Raw genomic sequence first — 26,263 nt, 5'->3', positions numbered from 1 at the left:
CATTGTATTTGGTTAAATGATATACAGTTAAAAGGGCCGCCTGCTAACAGACAAGCACAGCAAGAGAACCTCACTACAGGTGACACAACAGTGCCCAGGACAGGCTGACAGGAGCCCCAGCAAGGACAAGCTGAGTCCTCAACAGATCATTCTTCAAAAAGGCAGGCACGGGACCACCCAGTGTTTTTCAAGTCTTAAATACAATCATCCCAAAGTCCATCTCTCCCATCTCTCCCACATCCCTCCCTGTGTCCCTGAGACCCAACTCTCATCCAACATTCCAAGTCGCAGAAAATGCTTACTCCACAGAGACAGATCCTACATAAGATCTTATTTTAAGTGGTCAAGATCTAAACAGTTTTCCGACTGATGTTAATTTGTTTTTTAAGGTCCTTAACTTCTTTAATACATAGTATAAAGAGTGCTGAGAGCCTGCTGGAGGTGGGGTGCTATGTCCTATGAGACTCATCCCCACAAAGCAACTCCCAAGTCCTCAGTTAACTCACAGAGAGAAAACTAAAATTATAAGTAATAAACATAACAGGCTGGCACATCTAATAAGTACTTGCAAGAGAAACTGGAACCAGACTGCACAGAAAACAACATACCTGGAATTAGATTTTCATTGGCAAATCATCCTCATCCAACTTATCAATTCCCAAAGCCACTTGTTAGGTATTTGTTACCAGCATTCTGAGGCCTCAAGAGCCACATTCAGAGCCTACTCCCCAGCAGAGCTGACGGTCTCTCCAGTGACACTGCACTGTCCACGCCAGGGGGCACATGGAGGGCAGGGCGAGTCACTCACAGGCCTCCTGGCCACGTACACCAACAAGTCTAATCCACCAGACTGAGAGCGTTTCTACTCTGGGTGGCAACTACAATCTCTTTCCAGTTATGGGGAATGGAAAAATGCAGCAAAGATATCTTACTATATTAAATAAAGTCTAGCAGAGAGGACAAAAGCAAAGTATACAGGAAACAAAAAGCATATATAACTTGAATAACCTGTCTTATTTTGGGGAAACCAACAAAATATCTAAAACCAGCTAATCCTAAACAACAGGGTGGTTCTACAGCCATATTGGAAATTCCTTCCTAACGATAACTCAAAATCCAGAAGCCACAAAAGATTGATAATATAACCACATAAACATCAAAAACTTCAGCCTGGTAAAAATCAAAGTTAAAAGACAAATGACAAAAACTTGGAAACAGTATTTGCAAATTTCATCACAAAATCTACTTCTCTAACATATAAAACGCTCCTAGAAATCCAAGAGAGAAAAAAAAGTACAACAACCCACAAATACAAACGGCTCTAAAACTCATATGAAAGATGCACACTCACTCATAAAAATAGAAATGTAAGTTAAAAGTACATTTAGATCACATTTTCCACCTAACAGGTTGGTAAACTCCAAAACCGTGGTAACATGCTCTATTCCTGAGGATGTGGTAAAACAGGCACCCTCATCCACTGCTGAGTGATGGGGTGTGCTAGTGCCACCTCAGGGAGCTTGACTGGCAATGTCAACCAAAACCACAAATGCACCTGCTCTTCGACTTGACAATTCCAGTTCTGGTAACTTATCCTAAAGGTACACTTGCACATAATTAAGTACAATGAAATTAAGCAAAATAAAATATTTACTGTATTTTGTTTGTATAAGCAATTTGGAAATAAGTCAAACGTTCATCAATAAAGAACTGGTTCAATAAATTATGGTGCATCTATTAAATGGGACACCAGACAGCTGTAAATAGGGGGAAAGGGAGGGGAGGGGAAAGGAGGAGAGAGGAGAGGAAGGAAGCTTTCTATGTGCTGATGTGAAGGGTCTCCAAACCATGTTAAGTATAAAAAGCGGTGCAGGAAAATGGGTGTGACACGTTCTAGATAAACAGAGGTGGTGATGGTCAACACACTTTCAAGTCTGTCATGAATGATTAAAATGATTCTAGAAAGATACGTAAGAAACTAATGACAGTGATTGTGGGACAGGACAGGCACAGAGTGGACAGAGTAGACCTTTGAATCAATACTTTTTTTTTTTAAGTCTTTATTGAATTTGTTACAATATTGTTACAATATTGTACAATATTGTTACAATATTGTTACAATATTGTAACAATATTGTTACAATATTGCTCCTGGCTTTTTTTTTTTTTTATGTTTTGGTTTTTTGGCCGTGAGGCATGTGGGATCTTAGCTCCCTGACCAGGGATCGAACCCGTACCCCCCGCATTGGAAGGCGAAGTCTTAACCACTGGACCACCAGGGAAGTCCCAAATCAATACCTTTTGACAACTGATTTTATTTTTGAACCATGAGATGATATTGCCTAATTGAAAATAAAATAATAATAATAGTTTTTTACACATGACATGATAGCTGTCTTTCAACCCAGACTCCACATCAGCAAGCTGCGGCTCAAACGAATGAGTCCACCTTCCTCAGACGACCCTCTGTCTCCCACATTGTTTACAGCCCCCCATCCGCAGGGGACCCTTAACATCCTTTCACAGTACTTGGTTTGCCAGTCCTCTATCCTCAAGTCTGTTTCTATGACAAGGATTTTCAGAAAACATAAATTATTCTTGAATATCATAATTTGAAACTAAAACAGAAGGAATCCCTTTTCCTAAGCCTGCACCAGGTAAACCTGAAAGAGCTGAACCCTCTTGGGTTAATCGTGAGAGCAGCTGGCTGATCTCCTTACACTGAGTGAGTCTGAGAGACACCCATCCTACCCAGAACTTTTCCAGGAGCTCTAACCCACAGCCTGCACCGTGCTGACCTTCAGGGACATGTAAGGTCCAATGCCTTGAACAATGTCAACCAAGACTGGGGCTGAGCACAGAAACCTGGAAGCCGTCCACACCCCTAGTGGGAGAGCCTCTGCACTGGGGTCCACGACGACCACCAGGACGCAGGTGCCTACATCTTCCCCCACACCACAGAACTGCACTCAAACCTTTCCAACTATTCACCTTTACTTAAAAACCCAGAAACTACTCTCCCTGCTGGCAAACTGCACTGTCTAGCAACACTTCAGGCCATAGTTTTTGCCTATGGCCTCTGTACAATCTAAGCTAGCTCCTTCTTATCATCGTATCCTACAGAACAACTAGGACCATTTTAATTCTTTTACTATTAGAGCCTAGCGCCCATACATCTAAACCGTTTTATCAAGAGCTGCACAGAACAATACATATGCATCCCTTTCACAAGAGAGTTTTGTTTGTTTGTTTTTTAACTTACTCCCTCTTTTGTAGAGTCGGGGAGAGTAAGGGCAGGAGGGTCAGTTTAGAAAGATTTAGCTCATGCATAAAATAGCTTTTGATGAATGAAAAAAGGAATTAAGTCCTCGGAGGGCAAAGTTACTTTATTTCCCTCTCAGTGGAAAGGAGAAGACAAATGGGAACCCCCAAGACAGCTGGGCCTAAGGCATGCTCGCTCTGTGCTCTACTCCCGCCCGTCTGTCCTGTTGGCAAATCTGGGGTCAACAGAGCAGGCAGAGTAAGACAGCACACACCCTGGAGAAATCCAGAGAACCCCTTTATTCATTAAAGACTACCCCAACAAATCTTCTAAAAAGAAGGAACCAAAAGCTTTCCTTTGGGACCATGGCTGAGTTCTCTTATAGTCAGATCCCAGCACTCCAAAATAGAAACGGTCACTTCATATTTTCCTCTTTTCCCTCTGCAGCTGGAGGGCTAGCATGAAGTCCAGAGGGAGAGGCCACAGGGGCCCCGCAGGAGCCTCTTGCCCGCCTGCCCCTTTCCAAGGAACCACTGCAAACATTTTCCTTTCACTCCAGAGAACAAAATCCCAAAAGGCACTCATCTGCATTTGGCCTCCACGAACATCAGTAAATATATAAACTACAAATGTGAAACATCTCCCAGGAATAACAGTGCAGCAAATAAAACAATGTAAGCCTCTTTACCCTACCCCCAAATTACCTGTTCTCCTCCTCAAGAATCACTCTCCTCAGGTAGCATCAAACCATCCTGAAGCAGTTGCTTCTAACAGTTTTCTTGGAAAGTCAATACCACCCAAGCAAGCTGTTACTCCCCTCCGCAGAGCTGCTGGAAACGAGTCCCCAAGCTGCCAACACCAGGTTTGGCAAACTTCGGCTCCAGAAAACCATTAATCTCGTTATGGCATTTGGAGGTCTCAACAAAATCGCATTTCCAAATGAAATAAACCCAGTCTCCCAAACTGGGCTGCATTGGAACAAGGAAACAAACAGCAGGGAGACAGCAATGAATTACAAATGGCATGCTAATTACCAGTCTACTTCCAGAAATAGCTGAAGACTGCAGGATTTTTGCTGTTGTTGTTGTTAAAATAACTACAGCCTTTATTCTAGGGCTGGGCAAAAGCATCTGATTTATTCAAATGCTTCAGCTTCTAAACATAATCACATTTATATGTACTTATCTGGGAGGGGGAGTAGGTGGAGACAAACCTTGGGGGCTGGGGCATGGGTCCCCAGAGACAGCAGTGGGGGCCAGGGGAGAGCTGACCAGCCGTGATTAGGCACGTCTACCGGCATCACCAAACCCACCAACAGTGTGGCTGACAGAGAGGGACCCTCCTGCTTGCTCTCTCAGTGGAGCCCATCTCAGATCATATGGAGAAAGGAGGGGGGCAAAGGTAACCACATCTCGACAAAGTGTCTCAGCACTTTCAGCACTTACTCCGAGTGGTAGGTGGATGAGCAGCAATGGTGCCTAGCGAGTTTTACAGAATTTAGATTAGAGTCCTGCTTTCAAGAAACAATCTGCTAAAGAGAAAAACAGGAGAAAGTGCAAGAGCACAACAGAAACATGGTCATTTCATGCCACTGCCCTCGGTTCCCTAAGGACAAGATGCACACCTCTCCCTGTGTGAGTGCAACTCAAGGGATGAACACCTCACCCCAGATTCCTATTTGTGCTATGGATGCAGAGCCTACAGGTTTAACTGCAGAATTTGGAGTCTGAGCCCTGTTTAGAGACCAACCCACCGCGCCCCACCCCTGCCCCAAACCTACTGCCACCTCCTTATGCCTCTAAATATGTCCCATCCTCCCACCCCGGCTCTCAAATTTCAGAATGTTCCAGCAGGAAGTCTCCTTCAAGCTCATCTCTTCCAGCAAAAGTTCCCCCAGGTTTAACAAAGCCATAGGAAGAGTGTTCTTGGGTCAAAAATGTTTAGGAGAGGGACTTCCCTGGCGGTTCAGGGGTTAAGACTCTGCACTTCCAATGCAGGGGGCGCAGGTTCCATCCCTGGTTGGGGAACTAAGATCCCACATGCCACGCAGTGCAGCAAAAAAAAAAAAAAAAAAAAAGAGAGAGAGAGAGAGAGAGAAATTTAGGAGATTCTGGGTTAAACAACACTACAGCTTTCTTTTCCGTCAAACTTCTCCGAGCCTCTAATATGCTAAAGGTACGTTAAGAATCTCCAGGAAGGAGACCTAACAGGCAACTTTTATAAACTTGATGGACTAGAAATCTTTTCTCTTTGCCACCTCCTGAGACCAGTACTCCTCTGAGTGCCACACGCTCTCCAGCCACCTTCACTGCCGAGCAAACATCTGCTGAGCACCCATTCCAGCCAGGCACACAGTGGCTGCTGAGGACACAAAAATGGAGAAGACAAACGGGCCTCCAGGCACTCACGGCTGAGGATTCTGAGACTCTGAGGGGTGAGCGGCTCAAAGCCATGCAGATAATTACTGGCTGGTCTCAGAGCTCAAACTAGTGGCCAGCTGCCAGTCCACCACACTTTGTTCCTTGCCACATCCATCTCTGATTAGAAGAGGTGTTCAGCCGTGGAAATGTGTTGATCAGATGGAGTTCTCACTCAGCCTCTCTAGGCTTCAGGTTTTCTTCTTTGTACAATGCAAAAGATGGAATCGGTGACCTTCACAGTTACTTCAAGTTCTGAAACTTTAATTTTATAATGTCTGCCTTTGTCAGTGTGTGCAGTGCTCAATATTCCACACAAACACAAATTAAACTCTTTTTGTACAATCATTAAAAGCACACACACCAAAATATACATTAGAGTTCACTTTTACTGGGGAAGTCTTAGAGCCTCATAAGAATATGTATATTAAACAACAGTGGCTATGCTCTTTGTTCCAGATATTCAAGAACAGGTATCACCCGAAACAACAGTATAAAGATTCTCTACCCACTTAGAAGCCAGCAGACCCCCACCCCTCCACAGTGTACTAAGTATACAGTGCTGACCACTTCAAGGTGTCAGCTGATCCTTTAAAATTCATTCTACTTCTACAGGTCTAAGCTCACATACAAGCCATCTGGAGCTATGTTTCATGTTGAGTGAAATCCCAGCTACAGGCTGCCCTGTGCCCACACTTGGACTCCAGAGGCAGGAGCCGCTGGTTTTTCCTGGGTAGGGCTCGGGCACCTCCGGGGGGATGAGTCTACAGAAGGGTCAACTTCTAGGTTTCCCCAGTCACCAGGTTCATCACAGCTCCCCAGGATGTTGGGCACATTACGCAAGGTCACAGGTGCTGAGGGAAGGTCCCCTGTATGAGGGAAAATTCCAAGCGAGAGAGTAAATGTCTCGAGCTTCTACAAAGTCCAGATGCCAACAGGGGCTTCACTACTGCTGATGCTTCTGTCGAAGCCACTTCCCTTAGAAAAGCGTTGGTGTTTAACTCCTCAGTTGCAAACAAAGATTGCACAGCTCATTTCTTTAAGGGAAGGAAGGTTTACCTACAAATCAAATGCTTGATTTTCACTGTGCTTGATTACTATATTTTTATGCATGTCCCAAATCTGACCAGCCAGTTACCAAAATGCTCTTTGCTCCTAAGCATTTTCTAATAACTAATGAACAAATCTGACAGAATTCACTTTTATATCCCTTGAGAGTACTGACAATCTCACAGCTATTCCATGTAAGACCAAACTAAAAAGATACACATTTTTGACTACTCTAAACAATGGGCTGGCACGCAGACAAGTAGGTAGGCTGTTCTAACGTCAATTACAATGTAAAAAAGAGTGTAACCAGAATTTTCCTAGCAACCATTAAAAATACCATTTTCAGGGCTTCCCTGGTGGCGCAGTGGCTGAGAGTCTGCCTGCCGATGCAGGGGACACGGGTTCGTGCCCCGGTCCGGGAGGATCCCACATGCCGCAGAGCAGCTGGGCCCGTGAGCCATGGCCGCTGAGCCTGCGCGTCCGGAGCCCGTGCTCCGCAACGGGAGAGGCCACAGCAGTGAGAGGCCCGCGAACCCAAAAAAAAAAAAAAAAAAAAAAATACCATTTTCAGCTGGTCTTACAACATCCTCCATCCATATCTTCCAGTGTAGGATGGGGTCTACAAGGGCAGAGGCTGCAATGAAGCCTCTCACGTCAAGGCTTACTCCACCACTTACTAAGGGTCTGACCTTAGGCAAGTCACTTAAGGTCTCTGACTTCCACTTCCTTACTTGTAAATGAAGTTTCTGAATACATATGATAGCTGTGGTCTCTTTCCCTCTAAAGAAAAAGACATAACTTCCTTTCCAGTTAATAATAATACCACAGACCTCATCCTTCTGATGAGAAAAATCTCTTGCTATGTATTTAGATTGAGTTATTAAGACTCTTTAAGAGACCATTTGTCATAATTATCTCCTATTTAAGCCATTTCTGGTCCAATCCTTCTGATGTGCTCCCAGCCTAGAGCCTCAAAGTGACAGTCACCTTGACCATCATCAGCCCTTTCAGCATGGGCAGAAACTAGTGTTTAACATGTATATTCCTCAGCTTACTTCATAGAATTAAATAGCCAGAGGTTAAAAGTAGAGCCACTAGGACAAATCTGTCATTCCAACCTCAGAAATCATTTAGTGTAAACTGAGAAAGAGCTAGCAATGAACTTGTTCTAAAGGACTCCTCCAGCCCCCAGCCTGTGAGCCTGACTCCTCCAAGATCCCTAAGAAGGATGGGACAAGCTTCCAACAGTGCACGTGGAAGCAAGCTTCCAACAATTTACATGTGATTTTCTGGGACTGAAAGCAAGGTAAAATGCAATTTTTAAAAATGCTTAAAAGGAAATTTTAAAAGTAGCTTCAAAGGTGATCAGGAGAGATGACAATGACTAACGAGGTAATACTGACACCTGAAAATTCACATGCAATGTGAAAAAAATGAAGAAGGAAGGTGACATCCATCTAAGACTTCTTACTTAGTTAGGCAGTCACTTTTTAAAAGAAAAAGTATCCTAAAGTTATGATTTAATCCAAAAGTGAACCATAAGATAACTGTACTCCCATATTTCTTCTTCTGTGATACAATGAAGGACTGGTGTGAAACAATATTCCAGTCCAGCCAAGCCAGCTCATTTGTACAGGATTTGCATGTATTTGCATAACTTCTGCATGAGTAGGTGTTCTCGTCATGCATCTAAATTTTTTAAAGTATTTTTTAAGATATTTATTTATTTAGGCTGCACTGGGTCTTCGTTGCAGCATGCGGACTCTTAGTTGCAGCATGCATGTGAGATCTAGTTCCCCGACCAGGGATCGAACCCGGGTTCCCTGCATTGGGAGCACGGATTCTTACCCCCGGACCACCATGGAAGTCCCCATGCATCTAAATTTAATTAAATAATTTCCATATCTGTAAAATGCCACAAACTACTGCCAACTTAGAGAAAATGCACACACACATACACCAACACATAGGATCAGCTACAGTTTGTAGTCTACATGGCAACAGCTTCCCAGCAGCAACCTAGAAATAATGTCTTCTCTCCACCAAATTACTCTGTCCACAAAAAGACCAGGTTTCCAGAACTGGAAAACTGATTACTTCTACAGAGACCATAGAAAGGATGTAAAATTGAATTACAAGAAATGCCAACCCATGCCAACTTGTCAAAAAATACGTAACTTTGCCAAGACCTAAACCAGTGATTTCAGGTTCACATTTTCATTATGTGTCTACCTTAAAAGAAGTCAGCAATGAAGGTTCACAGTATTCCTTTGATGGGGTGCCCAAGCCCCAGAACCAAAGCACATATGGCATCTGCCTCAGGAGCCACCTCACCAATGCCCAGGAACCAAAGCATCTGCCTCAGGAGCCACCCCACCAATGCCCAGAATTGACCTCCTAGAGTCCACACTGCCTCCACTGTCATCCCATTCCCAAGTGGCCCCTGAACTGGAAAGATCCCAGATCTCTCTCCAGTGGTCTTTGTACCCCGGAATGATCAGGGAACAAGCAAAGGGGTAGCAAAGAAAAAATCTTAGATCAAGACTGTTGATCCTAAGTCAAATGTCTAAGGACATTTCTAGATGCTAAAAATGTTTTATAACTCAAGTTTCCATCATCTGTACTCATCTCAAGCCATATGATCACCTGAAGTGGCTGGCGAAAACAACAGGAATAGAGTATGGGTCACAGAATCACAAATACACACAGAACACACCCAGGAATAATGTCAGCAGCCTACTCACGGATCACCTATGTTCGCACCCAACACTGTTGTTACTGTTTGCCATCTGCTTTTGAAACACCTAAGACAATGAGCCAAGGAAAACATCAGGCCTTCAGAAATGCTGCATTATTCTCTCTATCCACTCTACCATCCAGCCAAACAGCAGCCAAATAGCTCCCTGAGGCCAGGAAACTTCTGAACCCCACCGCACTTCCTTATCACCTGCTGAGCCCTTGATGGCATACAACTAGTGCATGAGGACTGACTAAACTAAAACACCCAACGCTGAGCATTTCTTTTTGGTACCCTAGAAGGGAAAGTTTTATTTTACTGGATATTTTCCAAAATTTCATCTGATTGGCTCAAAAGTACCATAATCAGCTCGACCAACAGATCTTGGGGCAATATTTCCCTGGTAAACAGGAAATGCCCTATGCTGTGGCCTCTACTTGGCGACACCCTGTCCACCTCAAGCATAAAAAGCACGATTTTCAAAAACAGAATTGTAAGAGAAATGGAAGAGAAAATTACACTGGCCATGAGATGACACATTTCTATTCCTCAGAAACACTGCTTTGTCAAAATTCAGTAATTCTTAAAGATAAACCACATTTACATTGAATGTGATGCTCACTGTTCCCAAGAATCCTAAGATCTTAGTGGCTAAGGTTTGGAACAGAGCAGCTGCGATTCAGACCAGGCCAGTCTACAGGGTCTTCTGTGGGAGAAAGAAGGGCTGAGCCTGAGGTGAGGCAAAAGATGCCCGAGGGCCCCAGAGACCTGAGCCAGGTCCCTGCAGCTCCATTCGAGGGCGCTGTGGCCGCGAGCAAATCGCTGCACCTGCCGGAGCCACAGCCTCTCTAACCACTTCATTCCATTTGTAAAAGGCCTTTGCCAGGACTAATACTGTATGGTTTCAATCAAGTACGCAGTAATTATTTGCTGAGTGAATGCATGAGTGAACATATAAAAAGAATGAAAAAACTAACAGCCGATTTTGCCTTCAGATGCCTTTCCTGGTGGCAGAGGTGCTCTGCTGCCGATTATACTGTTCATCATTCTGTTTGCTGGAGCACAAGAGGCTGAGCCTGAGTTGCAAGGTGTGAGGACTTCTGTGAACACAGACTGGCTGGGGTAGGAGGAGGAGCAGGGTGTTCACGCACCTGCTCACACATACTCCCTGGAGGGGCCCAAACTCCATCCAGGCTTGATACACGGTCCCTTTCAGTTTTGTTTAGGTTCTTATTGCCTGGAAACTGAGAAAATACTTCAGAATTTAGTTAGCCTCAGGAAATTAAAATCCCTGTGTGTCACAACAGGTCCAGATGTGGCCCCTGCGTGGGCTGACTTTCTCAGGGGGCCGCAGTGCAGAGCGAGGCCTCCGATTTGCCCACTGATGCTGGCAGTGACAGTCCTTATGCCAGTGACTGTACCCTCTTATATTCTTACAGGCCTACCTTAGAGGCAAAGGTTTGGTATAAATCAGCTACGGTTTAAATTTAGGAATAAGAGACTTTTTCATTTGTGTGGTATACTGTAACTTCTTAGAATATACACAGCATTTGACTTTTACTTAGTTTTATATCTCACTAAGTGCTTTGCTGCTGCCCACGAATAAGCAGTAGGTCACACATCTGATGGTAGACAACAGAACTCTTTCAAGATACTGTGATTTTTGCTTCTTATCAAAAAAGAAAATACACACACAGTCATACAGAAATAAGGCATAAAAAGATGCCTAAAACAAACCCTTTTCTTTTTTTTTTAAGAATACTTACCTGGAGAATAAATAAAGAAAATGATAAAACTGTAGAAAGCAAATAAATAGAATCTTTATTAGTTATCAATTCTAGCCAAGCCAAGTTTGGATAGTATTCTAATGGCTTCAGGATTATTTTATCCAAAATAAGTTAGATATGCGAAGAAGTAGATGTTGAGATAGTAGGAGAAGACTTAGAATATAAACATAATCAGATTAATGAAGAAGCTGCTGAAAATTCTCCAGAGAAACAGGACCAAAAGGACGGAGACACACACACACACACACACACACACACACACACACACAAAAAGAGAGAGGAGAGAGAGAGATTTATCATGAGGAGCTGGCTCACACAATTATGGTGCCTGAGAAGTCCCTCGATCTGCCGTCTGCAAGCTGCAGATCCAGGGAAGCCAGTGGTGTCAAAGGCCTGAGAACAGGCGAGCTGACGGTGTAAACCCCAGTCCGAGGGCAGGATGTCACACCTGAAGCAGGCAGGCAGGAAGCAAGAGGGCCAAATTCCCCTTTTCTCCGCCTTCTGTTCTATGCAGGCCTTCAACGGACTGGACGATGTCCACCCACACTGGGGAGGCCATCTACTGAGTCTGACTCATCTGGAAACACTCTCACAGACACACCCAGAAATGTTTAATCTGCCCACCTGCAGACTACAATGGGTGCTTTAAGACCCACTTCACACGTCACCACCTCCGTGAGTGTATCCACAAACCTTCCCAGTAGGGTGTACACGGCCCTCTCTGCCCTGGGCCCCTTCGGCACCACGTGTTGAGCGCAAGTCACTGTGGACTGTGACCAGGGACATGTTGTGGGTCTCCTCCATCAGATCACGAGTCCCTCTGTGAGGCAGGGCCTGTTTCCCAGTCATCTTTGTGCTCAAGCCCCCCAGAGGGCCAGCACACAGCTGGAGCTCTGATGTGGGTTAAAGATAAACTTTATCACCAACAGCTGGTGGTGACCCTGCTCATTGTCCCACTGCTCCTCTTCCAATAACAGCTTCTCTGTCTTCCCACACTTTTGAAAGCCAAGGTTTGCCCAGATTGAGACGAACTTCCCTATCCTCTCACCTGTTAGCTTTCTTTCTTGATTTGACCAGGCAATTCATGCTCTAAAGACAATGGAGGCGCAGGAGGGAGGGTGAGGCTCCCACCATGCACACAGACGGCGCTAACACTGTAGAAAACCTTCCCACTGCACAGGATTCTAGAAGTCATTCCAGTAAAAGTCTTGCGGAATTCTTATCACAAATAATGTACTGTTATCCATAAAAGGTCACAATTTAAAATTTTTCCAATTCTCAGGAAAAACAAGAGTCTGACCAGAAATTCTCCCGTTTTTCCTTTTTTTTCACATTTCCTGTCTGTCTCCCCATCAGCACCCCTGACAACACAAGAGCAACATGCAGGCCGAGTGCGTTGTTCCTGGAAGTTGGCCCTACCTGGAGTCTTGTGTAAGGAATAATGCTTCACTCAGAACATGTACAAGAGGCCTGCTGGCCCGAATAATATTTATTACCTCTATAGGAAAGGACAGTTCTCAATTCTATTCTTTCACTTCCCTTTAATTAGTTCACATTTTCAAATCTTGTAATTTTAAGATCACCTCCATACTTCAGCATACTTTCTTTTGGATTCCTAATGGTGTCTAATCGAGAGTGTGCTTTTAAAAATAAGTTTGGGGAGTATTTTTTTTAAATGAGGATACCCAAAGAACTGAAAGCAAGGACTTGAAGAGATATTTGGACACCCATGTTTAGCACAACAGCCAAAAGGTGGAAGCTACCCAAGTGTCCACTGACGGACAAATGGATAAACGAAATGTGGTCTATATAGACCATGGAATATTATTCAGTCTTAAAAAGGAAGGAAATTCTGACACTTGCAATAACATGGATGAGCCTTGAGGACACTATGCTAAGTAAAGTGAGCCAGTCACAAAAGGACAAATACTCTATGATCCCACTTGTATCAGGTCTTGAGCAGTCAAGTTCCTGGAGACAGAAAGTAGAAGTGGTTGCCAGGGGCTGGGAGTGGGGGGAATGGGCATTAGTGTTTAATGGGAATAGAGTTCAAGTTTTTCAAGATGAAAATAGTTCTGGGGATGGATGGAGGTGATGATTGCACAACAATGTGAATGTACTTAATGCCACTAAACTGTACACTTTAAAATGGTTAAAACATACTGTTTTCCACAGCAACACTACCTTTCATAACCACCAACAGGGTTCCAAATTCTCTGTTATATATTTTCCACCACACTTTTGAAAAAGGGGAGCAGCAGGATGTTTGAGAACCAATTAAAGATCAAATAATAGACAACTGATTTAAATACCACAATACTAAGTGGTAAAAAGTTCTTTTAATGATGACTCAAAAGCATCCTTATATCTTGCAAAGTACTAAAAAATACTTCACAAACCCACCTGAACCTGTAAAACAAATTTTCTCAAATGACTGAAGAATCTCAGCACATTCTCTTATTTTTATGAAGTCAACAGGGGTACCGAGAGATAGGGACTGAGGTGACAGGACATGTGGCAGCTGCCAGACTAGCACCACAGGAAGCAGAACTCCCTGCCCAGTCATTGCACTGGGCAAACATGGATCAATCCAAGCAGAGAAATAAAGAAAGCCAAAAGCATCATTATTCTTGGAATATAACTGCATAGGTGAAATATTACAACAGAACAGAACCTGCATATCAGGTAGCAACTTTGGAACTTTTAAAAAGCAAAAGTAGACACAGGTCGTGTTTGGGACGAGTCCTCCCTGCTCTAATTCGCTCTGGCTCCAGGGCACCCCTGACATCCTGCTCCGAAAGAGAGGTGCCTGGGTAACCTTCCTGGCTCCTCCGGCTCCACCCGAGGACTCAAGAGAAACATTTCTGCCCCTGGTGGACCGTGAGGCCCAGGCAGCAGGGGCACCACCCCTGACCTGGCTGAGGCACTCTCGCCCACACGGTCTTCGGGCAGCTGTAACGCTTTGTGTTTGCAAGTGATCTGCACACTTATCCAGCGATCCTGTCCCCCAAAGGCGACTGGCCACTCAGACAGAAGGCACTGAAGTGGGCACCACTGAGTAGCACCAAAGCCACGGCGAGCTGTGGATGAGGAGGTGAAGCACTCGTTGCCTGAGGTTTCCTCCACTGTCCTCTGGACAGCTGCTGGCCTATCATAATCACCCCCAAGCAAGTCGCCAGAAAAACTGTAGAGAACAAGGCACAGCAGATCCAGGGAAAGAGGGGGAAACTGCTGATTAAATGCTGGGCTGAATCCACACAGACCCCAGATGACCTGCGAGCAGCCGGCCCCCCTTCCAAGCACCAAGCTTGCGAAGGTAACCAAGCACTGGCAAGCGGCCTTCGGCAGGAACCATCCCCAACACAATATTACAGGAAGTTCAAGAAGAAAGCCCACAAAGAAAACCCCCAGCAGATGGGGTCCCCTCTTGTGTTGTCACACAATTTACTAAGCGGACCCCTCTCCTCCTCTGCCCGTCCTCTTCAATCCTGCCAACACCTCCCTCTCCCGACACTCACTATGCTTCCAAAATGATTTTCCCGAGTTAAATGAACTTTACCTTATGCTCTATTGCAAAAGCTCTTAACCTTTCTGGAGGTCAAAATCTTACCGAGAATCCCATCAAAGCCCTGGCCTTCTCTGCAGGAACAGGCACAATTTCCAGGAATTCACATATGTCCTGGGTCCCATGGGGGTTAAAAGCCTCTGCCCAGTGGTTGCCTCCTTCCATTTCCTTCCTGCATTGAATCTGAGAAACACTGGGCAACCGACCTCCATCTGTAAGAATTATGTAACTCTAACAAATGTCAAGAATCCTTCAGGACTCCTTTTGAAGGGGTGGCCCACCAAACCCGCTGGTATTAAGGCTCGAAGGGGAGGCCATCTCACAGAGATTCAGGAGGCCCAGCCAGTCAGACACTCAGAAGCCTTGGAGGACGCCCTCCCAGATCACGACCCCTGTGCCTGGCACCTGCCCTCGCACGTGCACCAGTGTGACTTTGTGGGGATCACTGAGGCTCCGTCTGCTACAGCTGGCATCCGCTGCCACAGGCACATCCTCACAAGAGCCTGACCTTGGCGAGCACATTCACACGTGAGCGCCATTCACCCGGGTGACACCCGCCGGGGCGGACGGGCAGGAAGACAGATAGGCGCTGCCCCCACCCCACGGGCTGCAGGAGCCGTCTCACCCACACACACAGATTGAGCCCACGAAGCCACATTTTTGAGCTGCTGCTGAGAATCCCATAAAAAGCAATGCTATTTCTAACCTCCTGCACCATGGAAAAATACACACGCCACCAAGCAACCCAGGATCTCTGAAAGATTTATTTTTATACTCTCCCCCATGCCCCCCACCTTTACCTCCCCGACAAAATTTTTAGGTGGAAAATTTGCTAGCTTTTTAGCAGTTTAACGCTGTGCTAGGCACTGACTGATGAAGTTGCTGTGTTTCAGTTTAAAGCGAAACATAAAGGTGTTTCTCTAATACAACTCTGAATGTCTACTTAATAACAAAATAATATAGTCTAACAATAGAAGGACAGCGTCCAACACACAGGCAGAGAAAATTCCCAAGTTCCCAGGCCACAGGCAGAAACAGCAGAGGTAACAAGGTTCTCTTCCCAGCCTCTAAGTGGTGTCCTGCCTGCTGGCCTTCCTCTTTGCATTGCTGGGTTTTCCTAACTCAAACACAGCACATGGCATCCCTGATGCCCTTGCTGAGTTCCAATTTTTCTCAGTGCCACTCTTAACCTTAAAGTGGAAGAATGAGGGAAAAGCAGTGAGATGGGGCTCAGATCTGAATCCCCTGACGCTGCACAGACATGGGGTGGGCAGGAGGAAGGGAGGAGGAGGAGAAGAGAGAGGAAGCAGGAGGTGGAAGGGCCTGAATGAGGCCTAGAGAACCCAGAAACTCTATCACAAGCCAAGAGGGACCCTGGAACTAGTCTACCTGGGATCTGTCCCAGGACCCCTCCCACTGGAAACCTTGGTGTCACCTTGGTTTCAATGTGCTCACCTTGACTTCCTTGATGACAACCTGGAAGGCCAGAGAGGCACCAACCCACCACTGCCCAGCTTCTCACACAGCCAGTATGTCTTGGTGCAGCCTCTGAATGACCCCAACCTAACTGTGAGGCAGAGTTTAAATCCTCCTTCAAGTTAGGGAACTCCCAACACAAACCTTTCATGGTTTAATCGACTTTACTGGACACTGGCAAAAATACATTTGGAGAAAATAAGCATTCCTGTAGACAGTGTAGACAGCAGAGACCTACACTCAGAGGTTATGCTTCTCGCAACACTACTGATCCTCTGTGATGTACCTTGAAAGTTTAAATTTAACACGAAGACAGAAGTTCAGGTCAGGTTGCATCACCTGTATCTACGGTTATTTTTTGACTGCTAGAGCATCTCCCCACTGGGACCACAGGTCTCACAATGCGGGAGTCCCACTTGGCTCCCTGGTCCTCACCATCCACTTCAGATCCCTTAAGGACATTGAAGGAAACCAAAAAAAGAGATGGGACTTTCCCCATTGAACCTTTCACATCTGTGCTGAGAGCCAACCGGGTCTAAGTCTCACAAAGAGGACAGGAAAAGGTGCAAAAAGCTCGAATTAATGGTTTGTTTACCTCCATCCCAGCCGCTTTGTGCTTGGCCAGGGCACAGGCACTCCACCCACCTGACTCCAGCAAGATGCCCCATGAAATTACTCAGCAAACCTCCTTAGTCCTGCAAGAGGACAGAAAGCTCCGCCCCTGCTCTCTTCCTCGGATCCAGCCAGCCATGGTCCTTGGGTAAGAGCTGGCATTTCGATGGAAAACAATAACTGACATTTCATCAAGCTCCTACTACGCACTGAATGCTAAGTTAGGCATCTTCACAACAATTCCACAAAACAATTACTATCCTACTTAAAGATGAGAAAACCTGAGACTCAGAGGAGGTTAGGACTTGCCAGAGTAACAAAGTGAGTAAAAGCACAGAATTCGGGCCAAAGGCCATGTTTCCAAATATACCTTACAGATATGATAAGGCAAAGAGGGACCTGTCTTCATATTTATCAAGGAGGTCAAATTTTTGAAATACACTTAATAACAACCTAGACATGGGGACCCAACCCGATTTTAAAACCAAGTCCAAAAAAATCCACTGTACAGTAAGACAGGCACATTCTGCAGTTAACAAAAAGCCCAGAATTCCTTGGGCCTTCCCATCCCAGCAGACACAGCAGAGTGGTAATGCCTCCAGTCTGTCCTATCAGCATGTAGGAATGTCTCCCGGTCCAGCTGTGAGCTTTAAGGGACAGAATTTTACAAGTAACGGAACAAATATAAATTCCAGGACAATCAGCTGTAAGAACCTATCTTAGAGGTGCGAAAGCTCTTACAACACCTCTGAACCCAAGTATGTACCTGGAAATGACCTGTACTGTACCAGGTGACATGCAGTTCTGCAGAAAGGAATCTGTTCTTAACCACTGTTATGTTCAGAAGGAGCAATGCACTTTACTTTTAATTTAAAATCCATATACAGTAATGTAGTCAAGAAAAAGTTTTCCATTACCAATTCTGAAAGTTGCTTAAAATAGCTGACAGAATGAGGTAACTCCATATACGGGAGAGAATAGGGTAGTTATGTAATTTGCAAGATTTCTACTTCTGTCAAAATTCTGCAAATCAAGCTGCATAGTCCTTAGGGGCAGAATCAGTGGTGTGTTCAGTTACCCAGTAGAATTCTACATGAAGACAGTTCTAGTTTGTGGTGGGCAAAGTCAAAGAGGACTACATCTGAGATGATGATGAGAAACCACGCTGTGCCCACACTCTCTCTGGCTCTGGTGTAGACAAGCTGCCACCTCCTGCTTCAAGCTGGTGGTGGGTATGCCAATTTATGGAAGAAAAATGGCGCACCTCAGCAATACCATGTCTGGGAAGGTAAGGGATTCTCAAACATCACACTGTCCTGTCAGGTAATGAAGAACCACGTGAACGAAAAGTGTTCCATCAGTCACTGACCACTGGCGAGGCGTGCGGCCTGAGTGCCCCCCACAGAAGCTTACCACCGACCCTGTGAGACCCTACTGAATGGGCTCCACATTTGCATATCCCTGACTGTGAAATCCACTCAGGAAAGAACTACGTAGGAACTGCACCCAACAGTGACTCAGGGAATCTGTTAAGTACAGCATGGTTCTGAGCACCTACAATTTCAGGAAGCTTCCAACCTGTGAAAAGTCCACATAAGTTCAAGGGTCTGTGTGCCTTAGTGAGGAAGCACATTAAATCCCTCGTGATTCTCCAACTGCCTCATCTATTTCCAACAACCACCATGAATAAAAAGGCTTGGGTAAGCTCTGAAAGCCTCTGGGGGATCTCCATCAATCATTTCCTCTGACAAAAGTCTCATTGAACTCCTCCTAGTTAGCAGGCACTGTTTCAAGCCCTGGAGGAAAAAACAAGTGGGAGGGAGGGACATTCTTGCCCTTATAAAGCTTACATTCTAGTAAGGAATATGGCATAAACAATGAGTCATGCCTGGCACATTAAAAATTTAGGGAAGGGACTTCCCTGGTGGTGCAGTGGTTAAGAACCCCTCTGCCAATGCAGGGGACATGGGTTCGAGCCCTGGCCTGGGAAGATCCCACATGCCCTGTAGGAATTAAGTCCGTACGCCACAGCTACTGAGCCTGCACTCTAGAGCCCGCAAGCCACAGCTACTAAGCCCGCGTGCCGCAACTACTGAAGCCCGCGCACCTAGAGCCCGTGCTCCGCAACAAGATAAGCCACCGCAATGAGAAGTCAGCACACCACAACAAGAAGTAGCCTCCACCCTCCACAACTAGAGAATGCCGTGCACAGCAACGAAGACCCAACACAGCCAAAAATAATAAAGAAAATAAATAAATTTTTTAAAATTTAGGGGAAAAGAACCTTATGTTGTATAGAATGTTTTTACTTTGCTGAAGACTCTCATATATTTCTTCATTTGATGTTCTCCACAGCCTGGCAATTAGGCAGGACAGGAATCACTAAAATACTTAAGAGTTGACAAAATAGAAGCAAAGAGAGGTGAAGAGACATGCTAAAGGGTAAAGCTGGGCAGGTAAGCTGAGGCAGGTAGGATGCTCCTGGTACCACCCCCCGCCAGGCACCTTCACTAACTGTCCCCAACTGGGGCTGGCTCTGAATTGGGCTTTGGGTCTGAGGATGCGCAGAGGTGACCAAAACATGTGTGTCATCTAAGCTTCTACTTCCAGATACCCTGAAATTTATACCCCAGGCCACTTACTCCCCACCCTTCAAGAAGAAACACACAGGAACACAAACACAGCAAATTAGGAGGTCAACGCTCCCCTACAGTACAGATCACGTGTGCTACCAACACACAGAGAGGAAAACCTGCTCACTTGCTGTTACAACAGCCAGGAGAGAGAGAAGCTGACATCCGTTCAGTGTGCACTACATGCCAGGTGCTGTATGAAGCATGGTGGCTCATCACGTCCCACGGCAATCCCGTGATTATTCCCATTTTATGAAGTTGGAAGCCAAGCAGAACAAAAAATTTAGAATGAGAAAGAAAGAATCCCGTTTCTCACCAATCTTAAATGTTTTTAAACATCTGGGTATTAAATGCTCAGGCTCAGCAATAAATAGAAATTGAATAGTAAGATTATTTTCCTTCAGATATTCTAGTAAATTTAGAAATATGTATTTTATATACATTCACAGCCCACTATGAATACACTTGGGTATTAAACAAAAAAGAAAAGTCACATTTAATCTGATATCATGCAACTTTCCTCCAATCAGAAAAAGTTACATTGGGAAGATAGTTTTTGCACCTTGGAGTTGGGACCCCTTTCTTGAGAGGGACACAATCTCAGAACAGTCAGTGCTGTGACAAGCTCTGCTTCACAAACATTATCAAAGAGAAGAGTCTCAAGCTCTACTCACCTTTTAAGCTGTTATGAAAACTGATGCGAGTTCCTGAAAACGGTCCAATCAGGAGACGGCACTTTGATGTTACAGATATAGAGCTTGAACTGCTGAAAGGAAAAATAAAGAATTCCAGTGAACCATTTCTTGGTTTCTTTAAGTGTACCATCCCCTTCTCCAAGTTCTGAAAAATACTTGAGGACTGTCACAATAAAAGGCACAGATACCAAAATGAATAAAATAAGCATCATATAATAAACAGAAGAGAGAAGACCCCCAGCACACAATCTGGGTATGGGGTATGACTGAACTGGGGATAAATTCTCCAGCAGCCAGAGGGCCACAGGTTCTCAGCTTCCAATCAAAGGACACACACTTGTTCCTTCAAAGTCACACGCTTTTTCTTCAACGAGGGGTCATGAACATGTAATTGACAATGTCTTTATTGGATTAGGGATTTTTTAAATTATAGACATCCTAAATATGGCTGTCTTAAGAACCCAAAGTATCTTGTCGACCACATGGATCCACCGATCCTTAACTATAAAGGGAGGCAGGCCCAGCAGCACTTTTTCCTCCCCTGAAACACATGTTTAATTTTGTGGGAGCAACAGTGACCCCTGCTTAGTGAAGACCTAGCTAAGGTGACAACTTCCGTGATTGTGTCTGCTAGGCTATCTTAACCCCTGCCCTCCACCCTGTTGGCAGGACGTCCTCCCGACTCTGTTTGGTTCCAGTTCACACAACCTGTCACCAGCATCCTCCTCTCAGCCTGATGAGTACACTGTCCTTCTCGCCACTCCAGGTCATGTCAGGTGACCGCCTCATGCCTGACAAAGCAGTTCCAGGTAAACTCAGTTGGCTCTGCCTCAGATGGCACAAGCACCTCTCAGCACCCAGCTGGCCAATGTGCAGGATTACACTCTGGTCCAAGGGTGAATAAGCCACCATCTGTCTAGTTTGTGTGCTGCAATGTACTCTCCAGGAGACTTGCCCCCCCGAAGCATGTTCCTGCCATATGTCACTCCTGAGTGATCAGCCAATGCTAAGACATTCAGATAAAAAATGACTGCGTCTAGCCAGAGGACCCCTGTGAAATTCCTGTGGACATCCACCCCAAACATATGAGCCAGACACCCCACTGTTTTTATATAACTCCTTCCTACCAAAGTGGTGAACCTACAGACATTACTTTGTCCTCCTGACTTTTACCTATACTGAGAGAAGAAAACAACCCACTTCTGACTTTCCGGATGATAGTTTTATTATTCAACTGGGACTACTCTCATCAGTCTTCCTGAGATTCAAATGCTGATTTTGAGGGAACAGAAGTCAGTGGAATAACCAGAAATGTATGTAGTCGATAGAATTTTAAGGTGACCCCCAGTGGGGCCACACCTTTGCATAATTCCCTCCTGTTGAGTGCAGGCAGAACCAAAAGAACATGACAAAAGTAAAGGGATGAACCAAAAGAACATGACAAAAGTAATGGGATGCCATCCCCTTGATCAGGTTACGCTATGTAAGACTCCACGTCAGCCTACTAGAAAGTGAGGGACTCCCTTTCTGGCTTTAAAGAAGTGAGCGACCATGTCTGAAGGGCCTGGAGGCCACATGGCAAGGAAGTGCAAGGGCCTCTAGGAGCCAAGAACAGTCCCCAGCTGACAGCAGCAAGGAAACAGGGACATCAGACCTACAGCTACAAGGAACTGAATTCTACCCACTTAAATGAGCTTAGAAGTGGATTCTTACCACACTCACACCTCCAGAAGAGAACACAACCGGGCTGAGAGTTTGTCTGCAGCCTTCTGAAATCCTGAGCAGAGAACCAACTAAGCCATTCCCGCACTCCCAACCCATGGAAACTGTTAAGATAATATGTGAGTATTGGTTTAAGCTATTAAGTTTTTGGTCATTTGTTTTGCAGCAATGGCAAATAAATTTAATTTGGCAATTAATTAAATATAGGAGTATATAAAACACATATGTATATATTAAATGCACACATAACTAACACATCAAAACAGCCCTCCCTACCTGCCTCATCCATCCATAAGCAAAAACTCATTTCTCCTACTTGACTATGAGCTCTCTGTGGGCAAGAACCAACATCACCATGACCCTGGTATCACCAAGACTGTGAAGAGTATGTGGCACGTGGGATGCCCTTAATATATTTTTTTAAATAAGCCAAATTAAAAGAGTTATGGGGCTTCCCTGGTGGCGCAGTGGTTGAGAGTCCGCCTACTGATGCAGGGGACACGGGTTCGTGCCCCGGTCTGGAAAGATCCCACATGCCGCGGAGCGGCTGGGCCCGTGAGCCATGGCCGCTGAGCCTGCGCGTCCGGAGCCTGTGCTCCGCAACGGGAGAGGCCACAGCAGTGAGAGGCCCGCATACCGCAAAAAAAAAAAGAGTTATGATTTGTCAATCTCTCATTACTGCAATAAGGCCAAAACAATAGAATTTGTGCTATCCTTCAAAGCAGAGCTCAGAGCCACAAAATTAATGTCAAAATAGGTGGAAGATACTAAGCCTCATATTCTACCCCCAAATGATGAATGGACAATTTCTCCGGGACTGGTTATGTCATTTTACCTGTGAACCTGAGTCACTGCTTAGAAATTTTGCTCTGCAGTTACCACGTTAGCCAAATATCCTTGCCCCTTCTTGGGCATTTAGCTATCAGCTGAAGGTTAAAAACAAAAAAATTCCCTAAGAAAATTTCCGAAGTAAAAATGTGTGAATCACTCTTTTTTAAAAAATAAATTTATTTTTATTTATTTATTTTTGGCTACATTGGTTTTCGTTGCTGCGCGCTGGCTTCCTCTAGTTGCGGCGAGCGGGGGCTGCTCCTCGTTGCGGTGCGCGGGCTTTTCTCACTGCGGTGGCTTCTCTTGTTGCAGAGCACGGGCTTCAGTAGTTGTGGAGCGTGGGTTTCAGCAGTTGTGGCGTGCGGGCTTCAGCAGTTGTGGCTTGCCGGGTCTTGAGTGCAGGCTCAGTAGTTGTGGCGCACGGGCTTAGTTGCGCCGCGGCATGTGGGATCTTCCCGGACCAGGGCCTGAACCCGTATCCCCTGCAATGGCAGGCGGATTCTTAACCTCTGCGCCCCCAGGGAAGCCCATGTGAATCACTCTTAATTTTCCATTTGTATTGATAATTCATTCCCAACCACAACGGAAAAACCTGTGTAGGTCAAATCCCCTGACTCTAATTCTGAAACAAAATGCTAACGTCAACTTCATGACAACCTATTTCAAAGGTTCTTTAAGATTTTTTATTTTTAAACTGCTGATTTGTAATTCTTTTAAGCAAGATTTTATTTAAGCTCTGCTTAAAATAAAAGTTGAATGCATAAATCATCCAGTTTCTGCTATCCTCGAGAGATAAATTATTGGTTTTTTAATTACAAAGAATATTGCAACTCAAGTTGTGTCTATTTTAGATGTCAAAAGAACTAGTATAATAAAAGAGAGATTTTAAAATATTCAAATCAGTTAAATTACTGAAGGGAGTACAAAATAAAAACTCCATTCATTACAGAAGCACATCATACTCTCTTAAAATCTATATTCAAGATCTTATTATAAAAAAGAAATCTTATTATATATTCCTACTCCCTCATAAATCACTCAATAAACCTGAACATTATCTCCAACGTTTACCCCTTGGTGCTCAGCCTCTCAGGCAGCAGAATGCTCACACTCAAGCCAAGAAAAACTAAAAACACCAGTTCCATGACATATGAGGCAGAGAATTTCAATAAACTCACCACTTCTCGGCATAATTTTAACTCTCTTGGGCCCATCTCTATGTGTGAAAATAGCCAATGACCCACAGCAGGGAACAGGAGGGGTCACTGAGCAACCCCTCCCCAGGCAGAGGAAGAAACAGGCCCAGAGGACAGAACCCACCCAGTTCCCTCCACACTCATCTCTAGTTAAGTGCAGGCCTTTTCCATCATCTCACAAAGCACAGCTCCACACAAAGCCCAATGCTTCAGAGAAAGAAAACTGCACAAGAATATTACGCCCACACCCAGGAAACTAAGCCTTTGTGAGAGTGGTTCACTCAAGAGAATTAGTAAGCACAGGCGCTCATACAAGGAGCTGGCGGCGGTCCTCCTGTACCATGCCCCGTGCTCCGATCACCTGCATGTGGTCCTGCGGGGCTGAGGATATCACCAGCCCCAAACCGCCTCCTGAAAGCCACCTCCTGACCCGTTTCCAGCAGTCAGTGGCTACAGCTGGGGAGCCGGTAAGAAGCAGGGCGAGAAGCGGCGGGGCGCTGGTATCCCTGCTGAGGAGCACGCGGACAGAGCCCCTCGCACGGGAGGGGCCCACACGAGGGGCAGAAGGCTGAACTCACGGGGAAAGTGAGGCACGATCCTTCTTAACCCTCACAACCTCCTCGCTTTCTCTAAGGTAACAGAATACTGAGGTTGGGAGAGAAGCCCGGCCGCGGATCCTGGGCCCCAGGACGAGGGGCCGCTGAGAACATGACGTCCCCAGGGACAAGGGCAGGGTCTCCGCCATGGGCGGCCGGTCTGTGGGACGGGGACGAGCACGAAGCCGTAGGTGTGGACTTCAGTTACGGAGAGATGAGGGAAACAGAAGGCCTCTCCTACCTAAACTGTCGCGGAAGGCAGAGGCGGCCAGTGGCACGGCCCGAACGGACGCAGGACCAGGCGCAGGCCGCATCCGGTCCTCTGACCACGCAAGGGTCGTTTTCTCCCTGGGGCCAAGCTGTTCCAGAGCAAATGGACCGAGGTGGTGCCGGCCTCCTGGGAACCAAGCCGAGCCCAGGGCAGCCCCTGCACAGGCCGGGCCCACAGCCGGAGCTGCCTCCAGAGAAATGTCGGGCCTTCTCAGAGCAAACAGCCGGTCACCTGAGGCGAAACTGCACAGGATGGTGTCCTGTCTCCGTTCCGCTCCGGACCGACTGCCTTGAGCTGTTCAGAAGCTCCATCGCCCAACCTTACACAGGCCAGAACCACCCGTTAGGGAACCAGGCCATGGCCACCAGGGAAACGCTGCACTGCGAAGCCACACCATGGCCGACATGGCAGCCGTGCGGCGCTTCTGAGGCGTGCGCAAGCACGCAAGCACGCAAGCACACGCACGCCCCCAGGGGAGCGCGCACACGGGGGCGCGCACGCATTTGCGCACACGCAGCAGGGTCTTAAAAGCCCTTAGGGCGGAGCCTTCCAGATCCCAAAAGCCATACGTAAACGTTCCGAAGCCAGAAGAACAAAAGTTTTCAGCAAAGCCAGAAAGAGCACCTTAAGGAAACATCAAAAAAGATGCTGGTTTCCTTTAAGTGATGTTCTGGTCCAAGGGGGTTAGCTTCCTGCTTACAACTGACCCTTGAACAACAGGGGTTTGAGCGGCAGGTGCCCTCAAATGCGGGGTTTTTTTCCAGCTTCCTCTTTACAGATCTTTAAGGTCACTAAGTGTGGGGGAAAATCTGTGTTGGAGTAGAGGTCACAGCGTGAGGAATCAAAAGGAGGAGGGTCCGAGTCCTGATTCCACTCAAACTGTTCATCTTCTTGCCCTTGGGCCGTTACCCGTCCATCCCTTTGTTTCGGGGGTAGTTCGCGGGTTGGCACCCCAACCCCAGAAGCTTGATTTCCAAACTCAAGGGAAGAAGAAGGGCAAAGCCCGACGCCTCCACAAAAGATCACCAAGCACTTGAACGAAAGTGTGACGAGGACCGCAGGACGTCAAGGTCCTTCTCTGATCTGGAGCCGTGCTGTCTGGTGTCCGGGCCTCCTGGAAGGACCTCTCGTCCAGCTGTCCTCTGTACAAGAGGCCTTGCACACATCCAAATGCAGATGCTGTGGACCACGTGGGTGGGCCAGAGTCCTGACCCCCAAAGGCTGGGTGGGGTTGGGGCCACAGCAGGCTCAACCCAGGCTGGGGAAGCAGCGGCATTTTGAAGACCTCTTATGTCCCAAACTTCCTGCAACGTGCTCTCAGAAAATAAGGAAGACCTAGGTTGTCATTCCCCTGATAACCCAAAATGTAACGGGAAGCAGGACAGACACAAGCAAGCCTGTGCTGTCATAATA

The 26,263-nt window shown here is 46.0% G+C and overlaps 1 protein-coding gene across 1 annotated transcript in view; it reads right to left on the bottom strand.

The window, feature by feature from the left end:
* Nucleotides 1-25,811, bottom strand: part of LDLRAD4 (low density lipoprotein receptor class A domain containing 4) — a 266,783-nt gene extending 240,972 nt beyond the window's left edge. Inside the window, 2 exon segments of the mRNA XM_079943555.1 lie at nucleotides 20,214-20,305; nucleotides 24,821-25,811. The gene's annotated coding sequence lies outside the window, so the exon portion shown is untranslated.
* Between the last annotated feature and the right edge of the window lie 452 nt (nucleotides 25,812-26,263).

This window comes from Stenella coeruleoalba, assembly GCF_951394435.1.
Source record: "Stenella coeruleoalba genome assembly, chromosome: 14".
Taxonomy (NCBI): Eukaryota; Metazoa; Chordata; class Mammalia; order Artiodactyla; family Delphinidae; genus Stenella; species Stenella coeruleoalba.
Note: the sequence above shows the minus strand (reverse complement) of the source record. Positions and strands in the feature narration are given on the sequence as shown.